Source organism: Hyla sarda, unplaced genomic scaffold (genome assembly GCF_029499605.1).
Source record: "Hyla sarda isolate aHylSar1 unplaced genomic scaffold, aHylSar1.hap1 scaffold_963, whole genome shotgun sequence".
NCBI lineage: Eukaryota > Metazoa > Chordata > Amphibia > Anura > Hylidae > Hyla > Hyla sarda.
The window spans coordinates 511-23,239 of NW_026610993.1; the positions used below are offsets into that span (position 1 = coordinate 511).

At 46.1% G+C, this 22,729-nt stretch overlaps 10 non-coding genes across 10 annotated transcripts; all 10 read left to right on the forward strand.

Moving 5' to 3' along the window:
• Positions 1 to 1,144: 1,144 nt before the first annotated feature.
• On the forward strand, positions 1,145 to 1,335 carry LOC130351116 (U2 spliceosomal RNA). The gene has a single exon (XR_008887876.1). It is a non-coding gene; the product is annotated as a U2 spliceosomal RNA (small nuclear RNA).
• A 2,094-nt stretch (positions 1,336 to 3,429) lies between these two features.
• LOC130351141 (U2 spliceosomal RNA) lies at positions 3,430 to 3,620 on the forward strand. The gene has a single exon (XR_008887896.1). It is a non-coding gene; the product is annotated as a U2 spliceosomal RNA (small nuclear RNA).
• Positions 3,621 to 5,717: 2,097 nt separating this feature from the next.
• LOC130351153 (U2 spliceosomal RNA) lies at positions 5,718 to 5,908 on the forward strand. The gene has a single exon (XR_008887907.1). It is a non-coding gene; the product is annotated as a U2 spliceosomal RNA (small nuclear RNA).
• Positions 5,909 to 8,002: 2,094 nt separating this feature from the next.
• Positions 8,003 to 8,193, forward strand: LOC130351165 (U2 spliceosomal RNA). The gene has a single exon (XR_008887918.1). It is a non-coding gene; the product is annotated as a U2 spliceosomal RNA (small nuclear RNA).
• Positions 8,194 to 10,287: 2,094 nt separating this feature from the next.
• LOC130351177 (U2 spliceosomal RNA) lies at positions 10,288 to 10,478 on the forward strand. Its single transcript, XR_008887929.1, has one exon. It is a non-coding gene; the product is annotated as a U2 spliceosomal RNA (small nuclear RNA).
• A 2,088-nt stretch (positions 10,479 to 12,566) lies between these two features.
• Positions 12,567 to 12,757, forward strand: LOC130351123 (U2 spliceosomal RNA). Its single transcript, XR_008887882.1, has one exon. It is a non-coding gene; the product is annotated as a U2 spliceosomal RNA (small nuclear RNA).
• A 2,091-nt stretch (positions 12,758 to 14,848) lies between these two features.
• Positions 14,849 to 15,039, forward strand: LOC130351131 (U2 spliceosomal RNA). The gene has a single exon (XR_008887887.1). It is a non-coding gene; the product is annotated as a U2 spliceosomal RNA (small nuclear RNA).
• Positions 15,040 to 17,132: 2,093 nt separating this feature from the next.
• LOC130351132 (U2 spliceosomal RNA) lies at positions 17,133 to 17,323 on the forward strand. The gene has a single exon (XR_008887888.1). It is a non-coding gene; the product is annotated as a U2 spliceosomal RNA (small nuclear RNA).
• A 2,091-nt stretch (positions 17,324 to 19,414) lies between these two features.
• LOC130351133 (U2 spliceosomal RNA) lies at positions 19,415 to 19,605 on the forward strand. Its single transcript, XR_008887889.1, has one exon. It is a non-coding gene; the product is annotated as a U2 spliceosomal RNA (small nuclear RNA).
• Positions 19,606 to 21,697: 2,092 nt separating this feature from the next.
• LOC130351121 (U2 spliceosomal RNA) lies at positions 21,698 to 21,888 on the forward strand. The gene has a single exon (XR_008887880.1). It is a non-coding gene; the product is annotated as a U2 spliceosomal RNA (small nuclear RNA).
• The last annotated feature ends 841 nt before the right edge of the window (positions 21,889 to 22,729 follow it).

Consider the following 22,729-nt stretch of genomic DNA (forward strand, 5'->3'; position numbering starts at 1 on the left):
TAAATCCTTAGAAAATTATCCCCCAGTGTCTCCATCTGCTGGCGGTATTGAATAAGCATTGCTGCACTGATGGGGTATGCATTAGACGAAAAAAAAGAAGAAAAAGAAGAATAATACGCCCAGAAAAGAGGCGAAAAGGAGAAAAACGTAAAAAAACGTGAAAAAAAAGTAAGAGGAAGAGAAGGGAAAAAAAGGTGGAAATGGGTTTAAAAGTGATTTCGGCGGAGAATATATATATATATATATATATATATATATATATATATATATATGCGCACACACACACATAGATATAAACGTATTCTCCGTTGAGATATTGCAGCCGCTGCTGTGTCCAGGCCCAGGAGCCTTAGCACTGTGCTGTGATGTCACTCAATACCACTGACATCACTAGGTGTAAACAACATCTCTCCTTTGCTGTGTATGTGACTATGGAGCTGTTTGGTGATGTCGTCTATTACGGCCTTCATAGAAGCAACAGGAGATTGTTGCATCCATCTTGAACCCTCAGAACTACAGTGCTATGATGTCACTCACTTCCACAGGCCTTGCAGAGTGTAAACAACAACAACCCAGCTTTGTTGTGTATGTAACCAAAGGGATTTGTGATGTCACCTAGAACCTTCACAGCAGCGACAGCTTTATGAGGAGCATCAGCACTGCTCTGCCTGAGCAGAACCATCACCGCCATAGGTTGTCAAATAACCCGGATTTAACCCACACAGGTAAGTCCAATGGGGTGCAGGCATGTCCTCTATGCTTACAGCTTCCCGTGGGTGTTGGTTTGATACCGTTTGGGGACAGCCAAGGAGGCATCTGCAGGCAACAAAGGTAGGTGTGTGCTTGTGTGTGTGTTTCCTATGCAGATCCTAAGCCCAGTGTCACATGCAAGTAGGAGGAGTAAGAAGGGTTCCTGGCAAATCCGGGTTATGGATTGCATTTAAAAAGGCCCCGTGGGAGTGCAATGGGCCCCTGTCTTGCTGCTTAGCAATAATGGTATGGGTTTAGGTTCTGCTGTGTGTACTGGTGGTTGACTGCCCCCCAGCCCAGAGTGTGCATGGAAAATTGTCTGGCAGCCTCCCTGACAGCAAGCAGTGATAGTGCCCATGAAGGGGACCTTGTTGGGCCCGCCCCTTTCACGGTTATCGCTTCTCGGCCTTTTGGCTAAGATCAAGTGTAGTATCTGTTCTTATCAGTTTAATATCTGATACGTCCCCTATCTGGGGACCATATATTAAATGGATTTTTGAGAACGGGGGCCGATTTCGAAGCTTGCTTCCGTCGCCCTATGCATTGACCCGATATGGCAGTATCTTCGGGTACAGTGCACCACCCCCTTACAGGGTTAAAAAGAAAGATTCCTACTTTCATTGCTACCTGCTTGCTGGCTAGCCAGCTAGCCAGCCCTGTGGGCCTTGCTGCTGCTGCAGCCAATAAACAAAAGGTGGTGCTGCTGCTGCTTCTGCTGCTTCTGCTTCTGCTTGTGTCTGGCCCCTGTTGGAGCGTCCAGGCACAGGACTTCTGCTGCTGCTGACTAAATGGCCTCCTTAATTGGATCATTTGAGTAGCCAGCACACCTGTGCAGGTAGGGCATGACATGATAGGCAGCTGCCTTGATAGCGGGTGGGTGCTGAATGTTCCTAATTGACAAAATAAGATTAATGCTTATGAAGAAATATAAAATCTCATCCCTTCCCCAATATCGCGCCACACCCCTACCCCTTAATTCCCTGGTTGAACGTGATGGACATATGTCTTTTTTCGACCGTACTAACTATGTAACTATGTAACATAACATGGGGGGGGGGGGGTCTCCTGGCTGTTCACACAGGTGTGTCATTGCTGTACATTGACCATGCATTGCTTCTGTGGTATTGCAAAGGCAAAGACAAATGCTTCCAGCCATCCATTGCACTAATGGATTGGTCATCAGCTGGCTGTCTATGTCCCGCATCAATATAGACCAAAGTACAGAGGGTTAGGCTATGCTATTGTGCACCTACCTGATGCATCAGAAGGTGCGAGGCCCTTGCTAAATTCTGTGCACAGACTTTGAGATCTATGCTTTAGACTGTATCTAAACCTGCTCCAACATGGACTGACATTCTGGCCTACTTTCAGCCGATGCGACTTGTCTGTCGCTGAACAGTCGCTTTTTATGTATTCAGCACCTATGTATAATGTTGTAAAAATGCTCTAGAAGCTAAAGTCGCAGAAATGTCACACATATTTGGCCTGCAACTTTCTGTGCGACAAATTCAGACAGGAAAAATCAGTATAAATCCTTAGAAAATTATCCCCCAGTGTCTCCATCTGCTGGCGGTATTGAATAAGCATTGCTGCACTGATGGGGTATGCATTAGACGAAAAAAAAGAAGAAAAAGAAGAATAATACGCCCAGAAAAGAGGCGAAAAGGAGAAAAACGTAAAAAAACGTGAAAAAAAAGTAAGAGGAAGAGAAGGGAAAAAAAGGTGGAAATGGGTTTAAAAGTGATTTCGGCGGAGAAATATATATATATATATATATATATATATATATATATATATATATATATATGCGCACACACACACATAGATATAAACGTATTCTCCGTTGAGATATTGCAGCCGCTGCTGTGTCCAGGCCCAGGAGCCTTAGCACTGTGCTGTGATGTCACTCAATACCACTGACATCACTAGGTGTAAACAACATCTCTCCTTTGCTGTGTATGTGACTATGGAGCTGTTTGGTGATGTCGTCTATTACGGCCTTCATAGAAGCAACAGGAGATTGTTGCATCCATCTTGAACCCTCAGAACTACAGTGCTATGATGTCACTCACTTCCACAGGCCTTGCAGAGTGTAAACAACAACAACCCAGCTTTGTTGTGTATGTAACCAAAGGGATTTGTGATGTCACCTAGAACCTTCACAGCAGCGACAGCTTTATGAGGAGCATCAGCACTGCTCTGCCTGAGCAGAACCATCACCGCCATAGGTTGTCAAATAACCCGGATTTAACCCACACAGGTAAGTCCAATGGGGTGCAGGCATGTCCTCTATGCTTACAGCTTCCCGTGGGTGTTGGTTTGATACCGTTTGGGGACAGCCAAGGAGGCATCTGCAGGCAACAAAGGTAGGTGTGTGCTTGTGTGTGTGTTTCCTATGCAGATCCTAAGCCCAGTGTCACATGCAAGTAGGAGGAGTAAGAAGGGTTCCTGGCAAATCCGGGTTATGGATTGCATTTAAAAAGGCCCCGTGGGAGTGCAATGGGCCCCTGTCTTGCTGCTTAGCAATAATGGTATGGGTTTAGGTTCTGCTGTGTGTACTGGTGGTTGACTGCCCCCCAGCCCAGAGTGTGCATGGAAAATTGTCTGGCAGCCTCCCTGACAGCAAGCAGTGATAGTGCCCATGAAGGGGACCTTGTTGGGCCCGCCCCTTTCACGGTTATCGCTTCTCGGCCTTTTGGCTAAGATCAAGTGTAGTATCTGTTCTTATCAGTTTAATATCTGATACGTCCCCTATCTGGGGACCATATATTAAATGGATTTTTGAGAACGGGGGCCGATTTCGAAGCTTGCTTCCGTCGCCCTATGCATTGACCCGATATGGCAGTATCTTCGGGTACAGTGCACCACCCCCTTACAGGGTTAAAAAGAAAGATTCCTACTTTCATTGCTACCTGCTTGCTGGCTAGCCAGCTAGCCAGCCCTGTGGGCCTTGCTGCTGCTGCAGCCAATAAACAAAAGGTGGTGCTGCTGCTGCTTCTGCTGCTTCTGCTTCTGCTTGTGTCTGGCCCCTGTTGGAGCGTCCAGGCACAGGACTTCTGCTGCTGCTGACTAAATGGCCTCCTTAATTGGATCATTTGAGTAGCCAGCACACCTGTGCAGGTAGGGCATGACATGATAGGCAGCTGCCTTGATAGCGGGTGGGTGCTGAATGTTCCTAATTGACAAAATAAGATTAATGCTTATGAAGAAATATAAAATCTCATCCCTTCCCCAATATCGCGCCACACCCCTACCCCTTAATTCCCTGGTTGAACGTGATGGACATATGTCTTTTTTCGACCATACTAACTATGTAACTATGTAACATAACATGGGGGGGGGGGGGGTCTCCTGGCTGTTCACACAGGTGTGTCATTGCTGTACATTGACCATGCATTGCTTCTGTGGTATTGCAAAGGCAAAGACAAATGCTTCCAGCCATCCATTGCACTAATGGATTGGTCATCAGCTGGCTGTCTATGTCCCGCATCAATATAGACCAAAGTACAGAGGGTTAGGCTATGCTATTGTGCACCTACCTGATGCATCAGAAGGTGCGAGGCCCTTGCTAAATTCTGTGCACAGACTTTGAGATCTATGCTTTAGACTGTATCTAAACCTGCTCCAACATGGACTGACATTCTGGCCTACTTTCAGCCGATGCGACTTGTCTGTCGCTGAACAGTCGCTTTTTATGTATTCAGCACCTATGTATAATGTTGTAAAAATGCTCTAGAAGCTAAAGTCGCAGAAATGTCACACATATTTGGCCTGCAACTTTCTGTGCGACAAATTCAGACAGGAAAAATCAGTATAAATCCTTAGAAAATTATCCCCCAGTGTCTCCATCTGCTGGCGGTATTGAATAAGCATTGCTGCACTGATGGGGTATGCATTAGACGAAAAAAAAGAAGAAAAAGAAGAATAATACGCCCAGAAAAGAGGCGAAAAGGAGAAAAACGTAAAAAAACGTGAAAAAAAAGTAAGAGGAAGAGAAGGGAAAAAAAGGTGGAAATGGGTTTAAAAGTGATTTCGGCGGAGAAATATATATATATATATATATATATATATATATATATATATATATATATATATGCGCACACACACACATAGATATAAACGTATTCTCCGTTGAGATATTGCAGCCGCTGCTGTGTCCAGGCCCAGGAGCCTTAGCACTGTGCTGTGATGTCACTCAATACCACTGACATCACTAGGTGTAAACAACATCTCTCCTTTGCTGTGTATGTGACTATGGAGCTGTTTGGTGATGTCGTCTATTACGGCCTTCATAGAAGCAACAGGAGATTGTTGCATCCATCTTGAACCCTCAGAACTACAGTGCTATGATGTCACTCACTTCCACAGGCCTTGCAGAGTGTAAACAACAACAACCCAGCTTTGTTGTGTATGTAACCAAAGGGATTTGTGATGTCACCTAGAACCTTCACAGCAGCGACAGCTTTATGAGGAGCATCAGCACTGCTCTGCCTGAGCAGAACCATCACCGCCATAGGTTGTCAAATAACCCGGATTTAACCCACACAGGTAAGTCCAATGGGGTGCAGGCATGTCCTCTATGCTTACAGCTTCCCGTGGGTGATGGTTTGATACCGTTTGGGGACAGCCAAGGAGGCATCTGCAGGCAACAAAGGTAGGTGTGTGCTTGTGTGTGTGTTTCCTATGCAGATCCTAAGCCCAGTGTCACATGCAAGTAGGAGGAGTAAGAAGGGTTCCTGGCAAATCCGGGTTATGGATTGCATTTAAAAAGGCCCCGTGGTAGTGCAATGGGCCCCTGTCTTGCTGCTTAGCAATAATGGTATGGGTTTAGGTTCTGCTGTGTGTACTGGTGGTTGACTGCCCCCCAGCCCAGAGTGTGCATGGAAAATTGTCTGGCAGCCTCCCTGACAGCAAGCAGTGATAGTGCCCATGAAGGGGACCTTGTTGGGCCCGCCCCTTTCACGGTTATCGCTTCTCGGCCTTTTGGCTAAGATCAAGTGTAGTATCTGTTCTTATCAGTTTAATATCTGATACGTCCCCTATCTGGGGACCATATATTAAATGGATTTTTGAGAACGGGGGCCGATTTCGAAGCTTGCTTCCGTCGCCCTATGCATTGACCCGATATGGCAGTATCTTCGGGTACAGTGCACCACCCCCTTACAGGGTTAAAAAGAAAGATTCCTACTTTCATTGCTACCTGCTTGCTGGCTAGCCAGCTAGCCAGCCCTGTGGGCCTTGCTGCTGCTGCAGCCAATAAACAAAAGGTGGTGCTGCTGCTGCTTCTGCTGCTTCTGCTTCTGCTTGTGTCTGGCCCCTGTTGGAGCGTCCAGGCACAGGACTTCTGCTGCTGCTGACTAAATGGCCTCCTTAATTGGATCATTTGAGTAGCCAGCACACCTGTGCAGGTAGGGCATGACATGATAGGCAGCTGCCTTGATAGCGGGTGGGTGCTGAATGTTCCTAATTGACAAAATAAGATTAATGCTTATGAAGAAATATAAAATCTCATCCCTTCCCCAATATCGCGCCACACCCCTACCCCTTAATTCCCTGGTTGAACGTGATGGACATATGTCTTTTTTCGACCGTACTAACTATGTAACTATGTAACATAACATGGGGGGGGGGGGGGGTCTCCTGGCTGTTCACACAGGTGTGTCATTGCTGTACATTGACCATGCATTGCTTCTGTGGTATTGCAAAGGCAAAGACAAATGCTTCCAGCCATCCATTGCACTAATGGATTGGTCATCAGCTGGCTGTCTATGTCCCGCATCAATATAGACCAAAGTACAGAGGGTTAGGCTATGCTATTGTGCACCTACCTGATGCATCAGAAGGTGCGAGGCCCTTGCTAAATTCTGTGCACAGACTTTGAGATCTATGCTTTAGACTGTATCTAAACCTGCTCCAACATGGACTGACATTCTGGCCTACTTTCAGCCGATGCGACTTGTCTGTCGCTGAACAGTCGCTTTTTATGTATTCAGCACCTATGTATAATGTTGTAAAAATGCTCTAGAAGCTAAAGTCGCAGAAATGTCACACATATTTGGCCTGCAACTTTCTGTGCGACAAATTCAGACAGGAAAAATCAGTATAAATCCTTAGAAAATTATCCCCCAGTGTCTCCATCTGCTGGCGGTATTGAATAAGCATTGCTGCACTGATGGGGTATGCATTAGACGAAAAAAAAGAAGAAAAAGAAGAATAATACGCCCAGAAAAGAGGCGAAAAGGAGAAAAACGTAAAAAAACGTGAAAAAAAAGTAAGAGGAAGAGAAGGGAAAAAAAGGTGGAAATGGGTTTAAAAGTGATTTCGGCGGAGAAATATATATATATATATATATATATATATATATATATATATATATATATGCGCACACACACACATAGATATAAACGTATTCTCCGTTGAGATATTGCAGCCGCTGCTGTGTCCAGGCCCAGGAGCCTTAGCACTGTGCTGTGATGTCACTCAATACCACTGACATCACTAGGTGTAAACAACATCTCTCCTTTGCTGTGTATGTGACTATGGAGCTGTTTGGTGATGTCGTCTATTACGGCCTTCATAGAAGCAACAGGAGATTGTTGCATCCATCTTGAACCCTCAGAACTACAGTGCTATGATGTCACTCACTTCCACAGGCCTTGCAGAGTGTAAACAACAACAACCCAGCTTTGTTGTGTATGTAACCAAAGGGATTTGTGATGTCACCTAGAACCTTCACAGCAGCGACAGCTTTATGAGGAGCATCAGCACTGCTCTGCCTGAGCAGAACCATCACCGCCATAGGTTGTCAAATAACCCGGATTTAACCCACACAGGTAAGTCCAATGGGGTGCAGGCATGTCCTCTATGCTTACAGCTTCCCGTGGGTGTTGGTTTGATACCGTTTGGGGACAGCCAAGGAGGCATCTGCAGGCAACAAAGGTAGGTGTGTGCTTGTGTGTGTGTTTCCTATGCAGATCCTAAGCCCAGTGTCACATGCAAGTAGGAGGAGTAAGAAGGGTTCCTGGCAAATCCGGGTTATGGATTGCATTTAAAAAGGCCCCGTGGGAGTGCAATGGGCCCCTGTCTTGCTGCTTAGCAATAATGGTATGGGTTTAGGTTCTGCTGTGTGTACTGGTGGTTGACTGCCCCCCAGCCCAGAGTGTGCATGGAAAATTGTCTGGCAGCCTCCCTGACAGCAAGCAGTGATAGTGCCCATGAAGGGGACCTTGTTGGGCCCGCCCCTTTCACGGTTATCGCTTCTCGGCCTTTTGGCTAAGATCAAGTGTAGTATCTGTTCTTATCAGTTTAATATCTGATACGTCCCCTATCTGGGGACCATATATTAAATGGATTTTTGAGAACGGGGGCCGATTTCGAAGCTTGCTTCCGTCGCCCTATGCATTGACCCGATATGGCAGTATCTTCGGGTACAGTGCACCACCCCCTTACAGGGTTAAAAAGAAAGATTCCTACTTTCATTGCTACCTGCTTGCTGGCTAGCCAGCTAGCCAGCCCTGTGGGCCTTGCTGCTGCTGCAGCCAATAAACAAAAGGTGGTGCTGCTGCTGCTTCTGCTGCTTCTGCTTCTGCTTGTGTCTGGCCCCTGTTGGAGCGTCCAGGCACAGGACTTCTGCTGCTGCTGACTAAATGGCCTCCTTAATTGGATCATTTGAGTAGCCAGCACACCTGTGCAGGTAGGGCATGACATGATAGGCAGCTGCCTTGATAGCGGGTGGGTGCTGAATGTTCCTAATTGACAAAATAAGATTAATGCTTATGAAGAAATATAAAATCTCATCCCTTCCCCAATATCGCGCCACACCCCTACCCCTTAATTCCCTGGTTGAACGTGATGGACATATGTCTTTTTTCGACCGTACTAACTATGTAACTATGTAACATAACATGGGGGGGGGGGGGGTCTCCTGGCTGTTCACACAGGTGTGTCATTGCTGTACATTGACCATGCATTGCTTCTGTGGTATTGCAAAGGCAAAGACAAATGCTTCCAGCCATCCATTGCACTAATGGATTGGTCATCAGCTGGCTGTCTATGTCCCGCATCAATATAGACCAAAGTACAGAGGGTTAGGCTATGCTATTGTGCACCTACCTGATGCATCAGAAGGTGCGAGGCCCTTGCTAAATTCTGTGCACAGACTTTGAGATCTATGCTTTAGACTGTATCTAAACCTGCTCCAACATGGACTGACATTCTGGCCTACTTTCAGCCGATGCGACTTGTCTGTCGCTGAACAGTCGCTTTTTATGTATTCAGCACCTATGTATAATGTTGTAAAAATGCTCTAGAAGCTAAAGTCGCAGAAATGTCACACATATTTGGCCTGCAACTTTCTGTGCGACAAATTCAGACAGGAAAAATCAGTATAAATCCTTAGAAAATTATCCCCCAGTGTCTCCATCTGCTGGCGGTATTGAATAAGCATTGCTGCACTGATGGGGTATGCATTAGACGAAAAAAAAGAAGAAAAAGAAGAATAATACGCCCAGAAAAGAGGCGAAAAGGAGAAAAACGTAAAAAAACGTGAAAAAAAAGTAAGAGGAAGAGAAGGGAAAAAAAGGTGGAAATGGGTTTAAAAGTGATTTCGGCGGAGTATATATATATATATATATATATATATATATATATATATATATATATATATGCGCACACACACACATAGATATAAACGTATTCTCCGTTGAGATATTGCAGCCGCTGCTGTGTCCAGGCCCAGGAGCCTTAGCACTGTGCTGTGATGTCACTCAATACCACTGACATCACTAGGTGTAAACAACATCTCTCCTTTGCTGTGTATGTGACTATGGAGCTGTTTGGTGATGTCGTCTATTACGGCCTTCATAGAAGCAACAGGAGATTGTTGCATCCATCTTGAACCCTCAGAACTACAGTGCTATGATGTCACTCACTTCCACAGGCCTTGCAGAGTGTAAACAACAACAACCCAGCTTTGTTGTGTATGTAACCAAAGGGATTTGTGATGTCACCTAGAACCTTCACAGCAGCGACAGCTTTATGAGGAGCATCAGCACTGCTCTGCCTGAGCAGAACCATCACCGCCATAGGTTGTCAAATAACCCGGATTTAACCCACACAGGTAAGTCCAATGGGGTGCAGGCATGTCCTCTATGCTTACAGCTTCCCGTGGGTGTTGGTTTGATACCGTTTGGGGACAGCCAAGGAGGCATCTGCAGGCAACAAAGGTAGGTGTGTGCTTGTGTGTGTGTTTCCTATGCAGATCCTAAGCCCAGTGTCACATGCAAGTAGGAGGAGTAAGAAGGGTTCCTGGCAAATCCGGGTTATGGATTGCATTTAAAAAGGCCCCGTGGGAGTGCAATGGGCCCCTGTCTTGCTGCTTAGCAATAATGGTATGGGTTTAGGTTCTGCTGTGTGTACTGGTGGTTGACTGCCCCCCAGCCCAGAGTGTGCATGGAAAATTGTCTGGCAGCCTCCCTGACAGCAAGCAGTGATAGTGCCCATGAAGGGGACCTTGTTGGGCCCGCCCCTTTCACGGTTATCGCTTCTCGGCCTTTTGGCTAAGATCAAGTGTAGTATCTGTTCTTATCAGTTTAATATCTGATACGTCCCCTATCTGGGGACCATATATTAAATGGATTTTTGAGAACGGGGGCCGATTTCGAAGCTTGCTTCCGTCGCCCTATGCATTGACCCGATATGGCAGTATCTTCGGGTACAGTGCACCACCCCCTTACAGGGTTAAAAAGAAAGATTCCTACTTTCATTGCTACCTGCTTGCTGGCTAGCCAGCTAGCCAGCCCTGTGGGCCTTGCTGCTGCTGCAGCCAATAAACAAAAGGTGGTGCTGCTGCTGCTTCTGCTGCTTCTGCTTCTGCTTGTGTCTGGCCCCTGTTGGAGCGTCCAGGCACAGGACTTCTGCTGCTGCTGACTAAATGGCCTCCTTAATTGGATCATTTGAGTAGCCAGCACACCTGTGCAGGTAGGGCATGACATGATAGGCAGCTGCCTTGATAGCGGGTGGGTGCTGAATGTTCCTAATTGACAAAATAAGATTAATGCTTATGAAGAAATATAAAATCTCATCCCTTCCCCAATATCGCGCCACACCCCTACCCCTTAATTCCCTGGTTGAACGTGATGGACATATGTCTTTTTTCGACCGTACTAACTATGTAACTATGTAACATAACATGGGGGGGGGGGGGTCTCCTGGCTGTTCACACAGGTGTGTCATTGCTGTACATTGACCATGCATTGCTTCTGTGGTATTGCAAAGGCAAAGACAAATGCTTCCAGCCATCCATTGCACTAATGGATTGGTCATCAGCTGGCTGTCTATGTCCCGCATCAATATAGACCAAAGTACAGAGGGTTAGGCTATGCTATTGTGCACCTACCTGATGCATCAGAAGGTGCGAGGCCCTTGCTAAATTCTGTGCACAGACTTTGAGATCTATGCTTTAGACTGTATCTAAACCTGCTCCAACATGGACTGACATTCTGGCCTACTTTCAGCCGATGCGACTTGTCTGTCGCTGAACAGTCGCTTTTTATGTATTCAGCACCTATGTATAATGTTGTAAAAATGCTCTAGAAGCTAAAGTCGCAGAAATGTCACACATATTTGGCCTGCAACTTTCTGTGCGACAAATTCAGACAGGAAAAATCAGTATAAATCCTTAGAAAATTATCCCCCAGTGTCTCCATCTGCTGGCGGTATTGAATAAGCATTGCTGCACTGATGGGGTATGCATTAGACGAAAAAAAAGAAGAAAAAGAAGAATAATACGCCCAGAAAAGAGGCGAAAAGGAGAAAAACGTAAAAAAACGTGAAAAAAAAGTAAGAGGAAGAGAAGGGAAAAAAAGGTGGAAATGGGTTTAAAAGTGATTTCGGCGGAGAAATATATATATATATATATATATATATATATATATATATATATATGCGCACACACACACATAGATATAAACGTATTCTCCGTTGAGATATTGCAGCCGCTGCTGTGTCCAGGCCCAGGAGCCTTAGCACTGTGCTGTGATGTCACTCAATACCACTGACATCACTAGGTGTAAACAACATCTCTCCTTTGCTGTGTATGTGACTATGGAGCTGTTTGGTGATGTCGTCTATTACGGCCTTCATAGAAGCAACAGGAGATTGTTGCATCCATCTTGAACCCTCAGAACTACAGTGCTATGATGTCACTCACTTCCACAGGCCTTGCAGAGTGTAAACAACAACAACCCAGCTTTGTTGTGTATGTAACCAAAGGGATTTGTGATGTCACCTAGAACCTTCACAGCAGCGACAGCTTTATGAGGAGCATCAGCACTGCTCTGCCTGAGCAGAACCATCACCGCCATAGGTTGTCAAATAACCCGGATTTAACCCACACAGGTAAGTCCAATGGGGTGCAGGCATGTCCTCTATGCTTACAGCTTCCCGTGGGTGTTGGTTTGATACCGTTTGGGGACAGCCAAGGAGGCATCTGCAGGCAACAAAGGTAGGTGTGTGCTTGTGTGTGTGTTTCCTATGCAGATCCTAAGCCCAGTGTCACATGCAAGTAGGAGGAGTAAGAAGGGTTCCTGGCAAATCCGGGTTATGGATTGCATTTAAAAAGGCCCCGTGGGAGTGCAATGGGCCCCTGTCTTGCTGCTTAGCAATAATGGTATGGGTTTAGGTTCTGCTGTGTGTACTGGTGGTTGACTGCCCCCCAGCCCAGAGTGTGCATGGAAAATTGTCTGGCAGCCTCCCTGACAGCAAGCAGTGATAGTGCCCATGAAGGGGACCTTGTTGGGCCCGCCCCTTTCACGGTTATCGCTTCTCGGCCTTTTGGCTAAGATCAAGTGTAGTATCTGTTCTTATCAGTTTAATATCTGATACGTCCCCTATCTGGGGACCATATATTAAATGGATTTTTGAGAACGGGGGCCGATTTCGAAGCTTGCTTCCGTCGCCCTATGCATTGACCCGATATGGCAGTATCTTCGGGTACAGTGCACCACCCCCTTACAGGGTTAAAAAGAAAGATTCCTACTTTCATTGCTACCTGCTTGCTGGCTAGCCAGCTAGCCAGCCCTGTGGGCCTTGCTGCTGCTGCAGCCAATAAACAAAAGGTGGTGCTGCTGCTGCTTCTGCTGCTTCTGCTTCTGCTTCTGTGTCTGGCCCCTGTTGGAGCGTCCAGGCACAGGACTTCTGCTGCTGCTGACTAAATGGCCTCCTTAATTGGATCATTTGAGTAGCCAGCACACCTGTGCAGGTAGGGCATGACATGATAGGCAGCTGCCTTGATAGCGGGTGGGTGCTGAATGTTCCTAATTGACAAAATAAGATTAATGCTTATGAAGAAATATAAAATCTCATCCCTTCCCCAATATCGCGCCACACCCCTACCCCTTAATTCCCTGGTTGAACGTGATGGACATATGTCTTTTTTCGACCGTACTAACTATGTAACTATGTAACATAACATGGGGGGGGGGGGGTCTCCTGGCTGTTCACACAGGTGTGTCATTGCTGTACATTGACCATGCATTGCTTCTGTGGTATTGCAAAGGCAAAGACAAATGCTTCCAGCCATCCATTGCACTAATGGATTGGTCATCAGCTGGCTGTCTATGTCCCGCATCAATATAGACCAAAGTACAGAGGGTTAGGCTATGCTATTGTGCACCTACCTGATGCATCAGAAGGTGCGAGGCCCTTGCTAAATTCTGTGCACAGACTTTGAGATCTATGCTTTAGACTGTATCTAAACCTGCTCCAACATGGACTGACATTCTGGCCTACTTTCAGCCGATGCGACTTGTCTGTCGCTGAACAGTCGCTTTTTATGTATTCAGCACCTATGTATAATGTTGTAAAAATGCTCTAGAAGCTAAAGTCGCAGAAATGTCACACATATTTGGCCTGCAACTTTCTGTGCGACAAATTCAGACAGGAAAAATCAGTATAAATCCTTAGAAAATTATCCCCCAGTGTCTCCATCTGCTGGCGGTATTGAATAAGCATTGCTGCACTGATGGGGTATGCATTAGACGAAAAAAAAGAAGAAAAAGAAGAATAATACGCCCAGAAAAGAGGCGAAAAGGAGAAAAACGTAAAAAAACGTGAAAAAAAAGTAAGAGGAAGAGAAGGGAAAAAAAGGTGGAAATGGGTTTAAAAGTGATTTCGGCGGAGAATATATATATATATATATATATATATATATATATATATATATATATGCGCACACACACACATAGATATAAACGTATTCTCCGTTGAGATATTGCAGCCGCTGCTGTGTCCAGGCCCAGGAGCCTTAGCACTGTGCTGTGATGTCACTCAATACCACTGACATCACTAGGTGTAAACAACATCTCTCCTTTGCTGTGTATGTGACTATGGAGCTGTTTGGTGATGTCGTCTATTACGGCCTTCATAGAAGCAACAGGAGATTGTTGCATCCATCTTGAACCCTCAGAACTACAGTGCTATGATGTCACTCACTTCCACAGGCCTTGCAGAGTGTAAACAACAACAACCCAGCTTTGTTGTGTATGTAACCAAAGGGATTTGTGATGTCACCTAGAACCTTCACAGCAGCGACAGCTTTATGAGGAGCATCAGCACTGCTCTGCCTGAGCAGAACCATCACCGCCATAGGTTGTCAAATAACCCGGATTTAACCCACACAGGTAAGTCCAATGGGGTGCAGGCATGTCCTCTATGCTTACAGCTTCCCGTGGGTGTTGGTTTGATACCGTTTGGGGACAGCCAAGGAGGCATCTGCAGGCAACAAAGGTAGGTGTGTGCTTGTGTGTGTGTTTCCTATGCAGATCCTAAGCCCAGTGTCACATGCAAGTAGGAGGAGTAAGAAGGGTTCCTGGCAAATCCGGGTTATGGATTGCATTTAAAAAGGCCCCGTGGGAGTGCAATGGGCCCCTGTCTTGCTGCTTAGCAATAATGGTATGGGTTTAGGTTCTGCTGTGTGTACTGGTGGTTGACTGCCCCCCAGCCCAGAGTGTGCATGGAAAATTGTCTGGCAGCCTCCCTGACAGCAAGCAGTGATAGTGCCCATGAAGGGGACCTTGTTGGGCCCGCCCCTTTCACGGTTATCGCTTCTCGGCCTTTTGGCTAAGATCAAGTGTAGTATCTGTTCTTATCAGTTTAATATCTGATACGTCCCCTATCTGGGGACCATATATTAAATGGATTTTTGAGAACGGGGGCCGATTTCGAAGCTTGCTTCCGTCGCCCTATGCATTGACCCGATATGGCAGTATCTTCGGGTACAGTGCACCACCCCCTTACAGGGTTAAAAAGAAAGATTCCTACTTTCATTGCTACCTGCTTGCTGGCTAGCCAGCTAGCCAGCCCTGTGGGCCTTGCTGCTGCTGCAGCCAATAAACAAAAGGTGGTGCTGCTGCTGCTTCTGCTGCTTCTGCTTCTGCTTGTGTCTGGCCCCTGTTGGAGCGTCCAGGCACAGGACTTCTGCTGCTGCTGACTAAATGGCCTCCTTAATTGGATCATTTGAGTAGCCAGCACACCTGTGCAGGTAGGGCATGACATGATAGGCAGCTGCCTTGATAGCGGGTGGGTGCTGAATGTTCCTAATTGACAAAATAAGATTAATGCTTATGAAGAAATATAAAATCTCATCCCTTCCCCAATATCGCGCCACACCCCTACCCCTTAATTCCCTGGTTGAACGTGATGGACATATGTCTTTTTTCGACCGTACTAACTATGTAACTATGTAACATAACATGGGGGGGGGGGGGTCTCCTGGCTGTTCACACAGGTGTGTCATTGCTGTACATTGACCATGCATTGCTTCTGTGGTATTGCAAAGGCAAAGACAAATGCTTCCAGCCATCCATTGCACTAATGGATTGGTCATCAGCTGGCTGTCTATGTCCCGCATCAATATAGACCAAAGTACAGAGGGTTAGGCTATGCTATTGTGCACCTACCTGATGCATCAGAAGGTGCGAGGCCCTTGCTAAATTCTGTGCACAGACTTTGAGATCTATGCTTTAGACTGTATCTAAACCTGCTCCAACATGGACTGACATTCTGGCCTACTTTCAGCCGATGCGACTTGTCTGTCGCTGAACAGTCGCTTTTTATGTATTCAGCACCTATGTATAATGTTGTAAAAATGCTCTAGAAGCTAAAGTCGCAGAAATGTCACACATATTTGGCCTGCAACTTTCTGTGCGACAAATTCAGACAGGAAAAATCAGTATAAATCCTTAGAAAATTATCCCCCAGTGTCTCCATCTGCTGGCGGTATTGAATAAGCATTGCTGCACTGATGGGGTATGCATTAGACGAAAAAAAAGAAGAAAAAGAAGAATAATACGCCCAGAAAAGAGGCGAAAAGGAGAAAAACGTAAAAAAACGTGAAAAAAAAGTAAGAGGAAGAGAAGGGAAAAAAAGGTGGAAATGGGTTTAAAAGTGATTTCGGCGGAGAAATATATATATATATATATATATATATATATATATATATATATATATATGCGCACACACACACATAGATATAAACGTATTCTCCGTTGAGATATTGCAGCCGCTGCTGTGTCCAGGCCCAGGAGCCTTAGCACTGTGCTGTGATGTCACTCAATACCACTGACATCACTAGGTGTAAACAACATCTCTCCTTTGCTGTGTATGTGACTATGGAGCTGTTTGGTGATGTCGTCTATTACGGCCTTCATAGAAGCAACAGGAGATTGTTGCATCCATCTTGAACCCTCAGAACTACAGTGCTATGATGTCACTCACTTCCACAGGCCTTGCAGAGTGTAAACAACAACAACCCAGCTTTGTTGTGTATGTAACCAAAGGGATTTGTGATGTCACCTAGAACCTTCACAGCAGCGACAGCTTTATGAGGAGCATCAGCACTGCTCTGCCTGAGCAGAACCATCACCGCCATAGGTTGTCAAATAACCCGGATTTAACCCACACAGGTAAGTCCAATGGGGTGCAGGCATGTCCTCTATGCTTACAGCTTCCCGTGGGTGTTGGTTTGATACCGTTTGGGGACAGCCAAGGAGGCATCTGCAGGCAACAAAGGTAGGTGTGTGCTTGTGTGTGTGTTTCCTATGCAGATCCTAAGCCCAGTGTCACATGCAAGTAGGAGGAGTAAGAAGGGTTCCTGGCAAATCCGGGTTATGGATTGCATTTAAAAAGGCCCCGTGGGAGTGCAATGGGCCCCTGTCTTGCTGCTTAGCAATAATGGTATGGGTTTAGGTTCTGCTGTGTGTACTGGTGGTTGACTGCCCCCCAGCCCAGAGTGTGCATGGAAAATTGTCTGGCAGCCTCCCTGACAGCAAGCAGTGATAGTGCCCATGAAGGGGACCTTGTTGGGCCCGCCCCCTTTCACGGTTATCGCTTCTCGGCCTTTTGGCTAAGATCAAGTGTAGTATCTGTTCTTATCAGTTTAATATCTGATACGTCCCCTATCTGGGGACCATATATTAAATGGATTTTTGAGAACGGGGGCCGATTTCGAAGCTTGCTTCCGTCGCCCTATGCATTGACCCGATATGGCAGTATCTTCGGGTACAGTGCACCACCCCCTTACAGGGTTAAAAAGAAAGATTCCTACTTTCATTGCTACCTGCTTGCTGGCTAGCCAGCTAGCCAGCCCTGTGGGCCTTGCTGCTGCTGCAGCCAATAAACAAAAGGTGGTGCTGCTGCTGCTTCTGCTGCTTCTGCTTCTGCTTGTGTCTGGCCCCTGTTGGAGCGTCCAGGCACAGGACTTCTGCTGCTGCTGACTAAATGGCCTCCTTAATTGGATCATTTGAGTAGCCAGCACACCTGTGCAGGTAGGGCATGACATGATAGGCAGCTGCCTTGATAGCGGGTGGGTGCTGAATGTTCCTAATTGACAAAATAAGATTAATGCTTATGAAGAAATATAAAATCTCATCCCTTCCCCAATATCGCGCCACACCCCTACCCCTTAATTCCCTGGTTGAACGTGATGGACATATGTCTTTTTTCGACCGTACTAACTATGTAACTATGTAACATAACATGGGGGGGGGGGGGGTCTCCTGGCTGTTCACACAGGTGTGTCATTGCTGTACATTGACCATGCATTGCTTCTGTGGTATTGCAAAGGCAAAGACAAATGCTTCCAGCCATCCATTGCACTAATGGATTGGTCATCAGCTGGCTGTCTATGTCCCGCATCAATATAGACCAAAGTACAGAGGGTTAGGCTATGCTATTGTGCACCTACCTGATGCATCAGAAGGTGCGAGGCCCTTGCTAAATTCTGTGCACAGACTTTGAGATCTATGCTTTAGACTGTATCTAAACCTGCTCCAACATGGACTGACATTCTGGCCTACTTTCAGCCGATGCGACTTGTCTGTCGCTGAACAGTCGCTTTTTATGTATTCAGCACCTATGTATAATGTTGTAAAAATGCTCTAGAAGCTAAAGTCGCAGAAATGTCACACATATTTGGCCTGCAACTTTCTGTGCGACAAATTCAGACAGGAAAAATCAGTATAAATCCTTAGAAAATTATCCCCCAGTGTCTCCATCTGCTGGCGGTATTGAATAAGCATTGCTGCACTGATGGGGTATGCATTAGACGAAAAAAAAGAAGAAAAAGAAGAATAATACGCCCAGAAAAGAGGTGAAAAGGAGAAAAACGTAAAAAAACGTGAAAAAAAAGTAAGAGGAAGAGAAGGGAAAAAAAGGTGGAAATGGGTTTAAAAGTGATTTCGGCGGAGATATATATATATATATATATATATATATATATATATATATATATATATATGCGCACACACACACATAGATATAAACGTATTCTCCGTTGAGATATTGCAGCCGCTGCTGTGTCCAGGCCCAGGAGCCTTAGCACTGTGCTGTGATGTCACTCAATACCACTGACATCACTAGGTGTAAACAACATCTCTCCTTTGCTGTGTATGTGACTATGGAGCTGTTTGGTGATGTCGTCTATTACGGCCTTCATAGAAGCAACAGGAGATTGTTGCATCCATCTTGAACCCTCAGAACTACAGTGCTATGATGTCACTCACTTCCACAGGCCTTGCAGAGTGTAAACAACAACAACCCAGCTTTGTTGTGTATGTAACCAAAGGGATTTGATGTCACCTAGAACCTTCACAGCAGCGACAGCTTTATGAGGAGCATCAGCACTGCTCTGCCTGAGCAGAACCATCACCGCCATAGGTTGTCAAATAACCCGGATTTAACCCACACAGGTAAGTCCAATGGGGTGCAGGCATGTCCTCTATGCTTACAGCTTCCCGTGGGTGTTGGTTTGATACCGTTTGGGGACAGCCAAGGAGGCATCTGCAGGCAACAAAGGTAGGTGTGTGCTTGTGTGTGTGTTTCCTATGCAGATCCTAAGCCCAGTGTCACATGCAAGTAGGAGGAGTAAGAAGGGTTCCTGGCAAATCCGGGTTATGGATTGCATTTAAAAAGGCCCCGTGGGAGTGCAATGGGCCCCTGTCTTGCTGCTTAGCAATAATGGTATGGGTTTAGGTTCTGCTGTGTGTACTGGTGGTTGACTGCCCCCCAGCCCAGAGTGTGCATGGAAAATTGTCTGGCAGCCTCCCTGACAGCAAGCAGTGATAGTGCCCATGAAGGGGACCTTGTTGGGCCCGCCCCTTTCACGGTTATCGCTTCTCGGCCTTTTGGCTAAGATCAAGTGTAGTATCTGTTCTTATCAGTTTAATATCTGATACGTCCCCTATCTGGGGACCATATATTAAATGGATTTTTGAGAACGGGGGCCGATTTCGAAGCTTGCTTCCGTCGCCCTATGCATTGACCCGATATGGCAGTATCTTCGGGTACAGTGCACCACCCCCTTACAGGGTTAAAAAGAAAGATTCCTACTTTCATTGCTACCTGCTTGCTGGCTAGCCAGCTAGCCAGCCCTGTGGGCCTTGCTGCTGCTGCAGCCAATAAACAAAAGGTGGTGCTGCTGCTGCTTCTGCTGCTTCTGCTTCTGCTTGTGTCTGGCCCCTGTTGGAGCGTCCAGGCACAGGACTTCTGCTGCTGCTGACTAAATGGCCTCCTTAATTGGATCATTTGAGTAGCCAGCACACCTGTGCAGGTAGGGCATGACATGATAGGCAGCTGCCTTGATAGCGGGTGGGTGCTGAATGTTCCTAATTGACAAAATAAGATTAATGCTTATGAAGAAATATAAAATCTCATCCCTTCCCCAATATCGCGCCACACCCCTACCCCTTAATTCCCTGGTTGAACGTGATGGACATATGTCTTTTTTCGACCGTACTAACTATGTAACTATGTAACATAACATGGGGGGGGGGGGGGGTCTCCTGGCTGTTCACACAGGTGTGTCATTGCTGTACATTGACCATGCATTGCTTCTGTGGTATTGCAAAGGCAAAGACAAATGCTTCCAGCCATCCATTGCACTAATGGATTGGTCATCAGCTGGCTGTCTATGTCCCGCATCAATATAGACCAAAGTACAGAGGGTTAGGCTATGCTATTGTGCACCTACCTGATGCATCAGAAGGTGCGAGGCCCTTGCTAAATTCTGTGCACAGACTTTGAGATCTATGCTTTAGACTGTATCTAAACCTGCTCCAACATGGACTGACATTCTGGCCTACTTTCAGCCGATGCGACTTGTCTGTCGCTGAACAGTCGCTTTTTATGTATTCAGCACCTATGTATAATGTTGTAAAAATGCTCTAGAAGCTAAAGTCGCAGAAATGTCACACATATTTGGCCTGCAACTTTCTGTGCGACAAATTCAGACAGGAAAAATCAGTATAAATCCTTAGAAAATTATCCCCCAGTGTCTCCATCTGCTGGCGGTATTGAATAAGCATTGCTGCACTGATGGGGTATGCATTAGACGAAAAAAAAGAAGAAAAAGAAGAATAATACGCCCAGAAAAGAGGCGAAAAGGAGAAAAACGTAAAAAAACGTGAAAAAAAAGTAAGAGGAAGAGAAGGGAAAAAAAGGTGGAAATGGGTTTAAAAGTGATTTCGGCGGAGAAATATATATATATATATATATATATATATATATATATATATATATATGCGCACACACACACATAGATATAAACGTATTCTCCGTTGAGATATTGCAGCCGCTGCTGTGTCCAGGCCCAGGAGCCTTAGCACTGTGCTGTGATGTCACTCAATACCACTGACATCACTAGGTGTAAACAACATCTCTCCTTTGCTGTGTATGTGACTATGGAGCTGTTTGGTGATGTCGTCTATTACGGCCTTCATAGAAGCAACAGGAGATTGTTGCATCCATCTTGAACCCTCAGAACTACAGTGCTATGATGTCACTCACTTCCACAGGCCTTGCAGAGTGTAAACAACAACAACCCAGCTTTGTTGTGTATGTAACCAAAGGGATTTGTGATGTCACCTAGAACCTTCACAGCAGCGACAGCTTTATGAGGAGCATCAGCACTGCTCTGCCTGAGCAGAACCATCACCGCCATAGGTTGTCAAATAACCCGGATTTAACCCACACAGGTAAGTCCAATGGGGTGCAGGCATGTCCTCTATGCTTACAGCTTCCCGTGGGTGTTGGTTTGATACCGTTTGGGGACAGCCAAGGAGGCATCTGCAGGCAACAAAGGTAGGTGTGTGCTTGTGTGTGTGTTTCCTATGCAGATCCTAAGCCCAGTGTCACATGCAAGTAGGAGGAGTAAGAAGGGTTCCTGGCAAATCCGGGTTATGGATTGCATTTAAAAAGGCCCCGTGGGAGTGCAATGGGCCCCTGTCTTGCTGCTTAGCAATAATGGTATGGGTTTAGGTTCTGCTGTGTGTACTGGTGGTTGACTGCCCCCCAGCCCAGAGTGTGCATGGAAAATTGTCTGGCAGCCTCCCTGACAGCAAGCAGTGATAGTGCCCATGAAGGGGACCTTGTTGGGCCCGCCCCTTTCACGGTTATCGCTTCTCGGCCTTTTGGCTATGATCAAGTGTAGTATCTGTTCTTATCAGTTTAATATCTGATACGTCCCCTATCTGGGGACCATATATTAAATGGATTTTTGAGAACGGGGGCCGATTTCGAAGCTTGCTTCCGTCGCCCTATGCATTGACCCGATATGGCAGTATCTTCGGGTACAGTGCACCACCCCCTTACAGGGTTAAAAAGAAAGATTCCTACTTTCATTGCTACCTGCTTGCTGGCTAGCCAGCTAGCCAGCCCTGTGGGCCTTGCTGCTGCTGCAGCCAATAAACAAAAGGTGGTGCTGCTGCTGCTTCTGCTGCTTCTGCTTCTGCTTGTGTCTGGCCCCTGTTGGAGCGTCCAGGCACAGGACTTCTGCTGCTGCTGACTAAATGGCCTCCTTAATTGGATCATTTGAGTAGCCAGCACACCTGTGCAGGTAGGGCATGACATGATAGGCAGCTGCCTTGATAGCGGGTGGGTGCTGAATGTTCCTAATTGACAAAATAAGATTAATGCTTATGAAGAAATATAAAATCTCATCCCTTCCCCAATATCGCGCCACACCCCTACCCCTTAATTCCCTGGTTGAACGTGATGGACATATGTCTTTTTTCGACCGTACTAACTATGTAACTATGTAACATAACATGGGGGGGGGGGGGTCTCCTGGCTGTTCACACAGGTGTGTCATTGCTGTACATTGACCATGCATTGCTTCTGTGGTATTGCAAAGGCAAAGACAAATGCTTCCAGCCATCCATTGCACTAATGGATTGGTCATCAGCTGGCTGTCTATGTCCCGCATCAATATAGACCAAAGTACAGAGGGTTAGGCTATGCTATTGTGCACCTACCTGATGCATCAGAAGGTGCGAGGCCCTTGCTAAATTCTGTGCACAGACTTTGAGATCTATGCTTTAGACTGTATCTAAACCTGCTCCAACATGGACTGACATTCTGGCCTACTTTCAGCCGATGCGACTTGTCTGTCGCTGAACAGTCGCTTTTTATGTATTCAGCACCTATG